Consider the following 6,000-nt stretch of genomic DNA (forward strand, 5'->3'; position numbering starts at 1 on the left):
TCTTCCCCCTTGCAGGGTCAAACCATGCCTGTTTGAGAAATGCTGTGCTAGGGTTTAAAACTTGAGCTCAAGGATACATTCCTGGGGAAGTCTACTGAGTGGACCCATTCCTTCCCAGGGACTAGGCTGCTGCAATCTGTTCCTGTGGCTGTAACAAGTGACCACAGACTCAGTGGTTTAGACAGTACAATGTTATTACCTAGTAGTTTTAGAAGCCAAAGTCCAACGTGGGTCTCACTGGGCTAAGATCAAGGGGATTTCAGGGTTGCTTTCTTCAGGAGGCTCCAGGGTGGAAGCCACTTCCTGCCTTTCCCAGCTTCTGGAGGCCTCCATGCTCCTAGGCTCGTGGCCGCTTTCTTCATTTCCAAAGCCATCAGAAGTGAAGGGCCGCATCCTTTCATGCCACATCACTTGGACTCCCTCTCCTGCCTCCCTCTTCCGCTCTCAAGGACCTGCGATGACATGGCCCGCCTGAGAAATCCCGGCCTGCCTGAGAAATCCAGGATAATGTCCCTTTCTTGGGGCCGGCAGGCAGCAACCTAAATTCCATTTCCAACCTGCCTTCCCCTTTGCTGTGGAAACTCACACAGCCGCGGGTTCTGGGATTGGATATGATTAGCCATGGCAGGAGGCGGAGGGAGATTATTCTGACCACCACGGATGCCAAGAAAGCTCTTGGAATAAAATCCAAACCCATAACGTGGTCCATGAGCCCTGCCTGATAGAACCTGCTCACCGCAGCGTCCTTTCTCACTCCCACAGCCACGCGGCCCTTCCGGTCCTCAAATATGCCCCTTTCCAAGGCCTTTGCCTTTGTGGCTTTGTTTTATTTTTGAAAACTGTAGGGAAAAAAGAAGAGAGCTGGTGCTACTCTAAGAAACGCATAGCCATTGTCAAGAATTCAGTGGTACTTTTGGTTTCTTATGTTTGATTAGGATTCCATAGTGTCCTGCCTCTTGCTGGGCCCCCAGCACGACATGTGTGGGTGTGTAAGTATGCATGTGTATGTGTTCATGTGTGTGTGCATGTTCGTGTGTCTGTGAGTACACGTGTGTGTATAGGTGCGTGTATGTCTATGTGTATGTGTGTGAGTGTATGTGAGTGTGTATATGTGATGTGAGTGTATGTGTGGGCATGTGTGTATATGTGCGAGCATTTGTGCAAGTGTGTGCACGAGTGTGTACGTGTGCAAATGTGTGTTTCTACATGTGTGAGTGTGTGTAGTGTGAGTGTCTTGTACGAGTGTGAGTGTATATGTGTGTTTGTGTGTGTATCTGTGTGAGTATATGTGAATGTACGTGTGCTTGTGTGTGTATGAGTGAGAGTATGAGTACACATGTGTGTGTGTATGTGAGTGTGTGGGGGGTCTATGTGTGTTGAGAGTGTGTGTTGTATGTGTATCTGTGCAAGTGTGTGTGTGCATGCGTGTGTGTGGATCTGTGTATGTGAGTATGTGTGTGTGTAAGTGTGTATGCGTGTGTATGAGTTTGTGTTTCTCCTGGATCTTGCTCCCTCGGAGCTGCCTCGCTGTCATCTAGCAAGTCTCAGCTTAAAGTCACCCTCTCATGTGGTCTCTTCTGCGCAGCATCCACAGAGCAGCAGCCCTGCGCCTGCTGCTACTGAGATGGAGTGAGATTCTCAGCATCTCATTTGCTTTCCTCACGCACTTATCAGAATTTGTAATTTTTTATTAGATTATTCCCTGCCTCCACCAAAGAAGTGCATCTCATCGAAGAAGGAATCAAAGGAAGCTGGTCGACGAGCTCAGCATCGGTCCCTGGCAGTGAGCAGTGAGCCGCGTGGCACCCCTGGGAGACGTGTGTTACTGAGCAAACCAGAGACTGGGAAGCAGAGGGCGGGAAAACAGTGCCATGTATTTCTCATGAGTTCTGTGATCGCTCACAGGCTGGGCAGGAAGGGAAGTTAGAAAGTAAAAAAAAATGAAGGGAACATACATGAAATTGTGTGAGCATCCAGTAGCTGCCAGGCATCATTTAGTAACACCGTGGGTTGAAGGACAGGTGTCCTTGTCTGCAATGCAGAGAGGAGAGGTTTCAAGCTCAAAGGCAGTAAGCAGTGCTAAACCGTCCAGTCAGGATTCAAACACAGCATGTTATGAGGGTGGGCCTTGAGTCCGGCCGAGGAACAAGGGTTAGGCTTTCAGGCGTGGGACGCCCTCTAAGGCAACCTCTGGCTCACCTTGCTCTCATCATCTCTCTGGTGCTAAGAGTGCCACCTGAGCTTGGACACCTGGAAGCCTTGTTCCTCAAAAGCAGGAGAGAATGAGGGCTGGACTGCGCTGGAATTCCTTGACCCCTCCTCCAACCCAAGGCACAGATCATCTTCCCAGGATGATTGAGGGGGCTCCATGCTAAGAATCTGCCCTCCTGCACATGCCAAACACAAGCATGAAAGGTTATTTTTTAAGACCATTGCGAGAAAAAAAATTGCTGCCATCCTTGAAGGCAGCATTTCTGCCTGTGATTCCTTAATGACTTCAGTCTCTGCCCTTGTTCATTTCTTGTTGCTATAATTATAAATGCCTCCGTGGCTTTGGGGAGAGTTTTCTGGAAGCAAGGAGGCAGAAAATCTATTTTCCTGAAAGCTTTTCTTTTTAAATTAGGCTGTTGTTTCTTGTGTCCCTAATGCCAACCTAATGACCTTTCCTGATGAGATGACTGTGTCTGAATTGCTGCAATTGCTTCTCTGCAGAAGGCGCTTTCTTAGGCTGTCCTTCTGAGTGGGTAGAGCAGGGGTCCTTTGTCTTGGCTAGGGCTCTGCTGTACAGTCACCAGTGTTCACTGAGCATGTTCTAAAAGTTTTGTCTCTGCCTCACCTCGTGAAGGTCTCACAGAAATTCCCTGTAAGATAGATACAATTGTTCTTTTAGTTATATGGTAACCAGTGCGATGTTCCAAGAGCTTTACATACACTTTACCTCTTGCAGGTCTCACAGAAACCCTCCATGAGATAGATACTGTCATTGTCCCCATTTTACAGACGTGGAAACTAAGGCACTGGGAGATTAAATAACAAACCCACAGGCAGACAACTCATAGGTGGCTGAAACCAGATTTGAATCAGCTATATTCTGGTAAGCCAGCTCTCTGGAACAAAAAAAAAAAGTAAAGGAATGGACTTTTTAGCATTTGCGAATTTCCATGGAGTAAAGAGTCCTGCCATGGCTGACTAAAAGCTACCAATAATTTAATAGCTGACTTGCTAAATTCCTGAATATTTAACCACATGCTCTTGCCAACCAGAGGGTGTTGGCTCAGACTCTGATTGGATCTTAGACTCTTGGCTACTGGGTTTTGCACGTGCTTAAAAAGGGGCTTTAGGAGAGTAAAAAAAAAAACATGCATTTTGATATTCTCACATTCAAGGTGTGGGGATGGGGAGGCATACCTTTGGATGTTACTGGAAATACTATGCATTTGGGGAAGTCTTCTGAAACTTACGAGAGAAAGCTAATTCTAATTTTAAATTTTTAGGGAGTGAGTGGGAAGAAGTTTCTAGAATTAGCGTATCATAAGAAAGTTCTGTGACTTTGCAAAGCTAGGAGATCTCTGACTTAAATTATTTCCAGCTTAGCAGATGTTCTTCCATTTTTTCTTCTCTTTTTATCATCTTTGATTTGGACCATAGCTACACTCCAACGGTCTGTCTTCTTGGGCTCCATGAGGTCAGAGGAGTGCCCATTTTGGAGGAGCTGGCTTAGCAACAAGCCCCTTCTCTGAGAACTGGCGCAGGAACAGCCCTGCTGGAGGAGCAGCCACACTAACCACATCCAGCCCTGGACCAGTGGGGCACTAGCCACCACTACCCACTCATCTCCAGAATTGCAACCCAAAGATGTAGAGACAGCATTACCTGGTGGTGAGCTTCGGGCTTTCATTCATGTGATTTGAGATATCATAGTCATGAGTGCTGTGTGTGAGCAGAGGAAGTCAGTGAAAAAATAAAGGAGACAGTGAATCCCAAAATGCAGGTATTCTGGCTCTTGAGAAACAGAAAGAGGGTCTTTGATTCCTGGTAGAAGGTCCAGCTTCCCCCCTAACATTCACCTGTTCTCAGGGTTCCCCTTCCAAGGATCACCCATGTAAGGGCATTTGAAAGGGGCCACACAGCCTATATGTATTTTCTAGTTAAGGAGGTAGACTCCAAAGCCATGCTATATCTCAGTCCGAAAGTCTGCCAGAAACTTAAAATATTTCAAATTAATGTTCAGCCAAGTTCTCCAGCATAGCTTACTAGGAGTTATGCAATAAACCCAAATAATGCAGTGAAGAATGGCTTCAGATTCAAACCACATATGACCACATTCCAATGGAGAAATTTCAACCCAAAAGAGGAGTTTATTTGCCTTCTCAAATAAGGATTCCAATGTTTAATTTTTTTTTTCTTTTCTGGATTGATGTATACTAGGAATCTTCAGGAGGGACAACATGATCTTCTGAGAAGAGGGAGCTCATTGGCACAATTAGTTATAGACACAGCAGGTTGAGCCCAGGTTCAGAGTCTTTGGTGCAAGCTAAAGGAGGCCTTGCAAGGAAAGAGCCAGTGCTAAGAGTGTGAAAAGTGACACATAGGGCCAACTGTCCTCCCTGAAGCATGAGACAGTTAAATGGTGCAATACTAAAACAGTCTCAGCTAAGATAATGGTGATAGTTGCACAACTATATGAATTTACTCAATACTACTTAATTGTCCAGTGTAAATGGGTGAATTCTATAAGACATAAATTATCTCTCAATAAATGTGTTTTGAAAAGATTCATTATTGGCCAGCTGCAGTGACTCATGCCTATAATTTCATGGCTTTGGGGGACCAAAGTAGGAGGATCACTTGAGCCGAGGATATAGCCCGGGCCCCATAGTGAGACTCCATCTCTACAAAAAAAAAAAACACCAAAAAATAGCCAGATATAATGGCACATGTTTGTAATCCCAGAGACTGGGGAGGCTGAGGCAGAGGGATCGAAGGATCAAGTGAGCTCAGGAGTTCAAAGCTGCAGTGAGCTATGATGGTGCCACTGTACTCCAGCCTGGGCAACACAGTGAGATCCTGTCTCTAAAAATAAACAAAAAGACACATTGCTGAGGAGGCCACTTCCTGCTCCTTCTACCATGGCTGTATTGTTTAATTTGGATTAAATGTGTCAAAAAAAAAGTAAAATTTGTTCCTACAAGAAGCAATTATGTTAGCTTAGAATTTGGAACATCAGGCCCAGGAACTTTTACTCTAAGGTAGATTGAATAGCTCAATGAGGTTATGCAGTAGCTAGCTCTCTCCCCCTTGTTCACCTCACCCTGTCCTATTACAGTTGAATTCTTCACCATGGCTAGGAAAATGAACCATCATGTCAAACATGTGGCTTCCAGCATGGCAGTTACCAGAGAGAGAGCCAATGTTTTCATTCACTTTCCACAGAGGATGTCGATTTGCCTAACCTCTTCAGTGTGCCCTTCTTGAGATACTGACTCTGGCCAGGGGAAAAGAGTCCTGCAATTGCTTGTGCCTGGTCAGAAGACCCACCTCTGCGGCCAAGCAAGAAGCAGCATCCTGGTTGACAAAGTCCACGAGGACTATGTGGAGTGGGCAGGGGTCATTTCCGCAAACACAAAACAAGGTGCAGTTACCATAAAAAACAAACAAACAGACAACAACAACAAAAAACAGACAGCAAAGCAAACTGAATAGATAAAAAGCAGAGCTATCATGGGTTATCTAAACTAAGCCTCCTTGTCCATATTATCTGGTAGACCCCAAATCATGCATCAGATGTTCATCAGACATAGACTGAATGCATCAGACATGGACACATGCATCAGACGTGGATTGAACTCACAGCCCGGAGCTGACCTCAGCCTCAATCAGCTGAATTGCAATTGACCTGCAGACACATGAGTGAAGAAAATCAAGGCTTCTTGTAAGCCATTTAGTTATGGAGTCATTTGTTATGCAGCATCAGTGTGGCAATAGCTGACTGATGTACTC

Source organism: Pongo pygmaeus, chromosome 21, assembly GCF_028885625.2.
Source record: "Pongo pygmaeus isolate AG05252 chromosome 21, NHGRI_mPonPyg2-v2.0_pri, whole genome shotgun sequence".
Taxonomy (NCBI): Eukaryota; Metazoa; Chordata; class Mammalia; order Primates; family Hominidae; genus Pongo; species Pongo pygmaeus.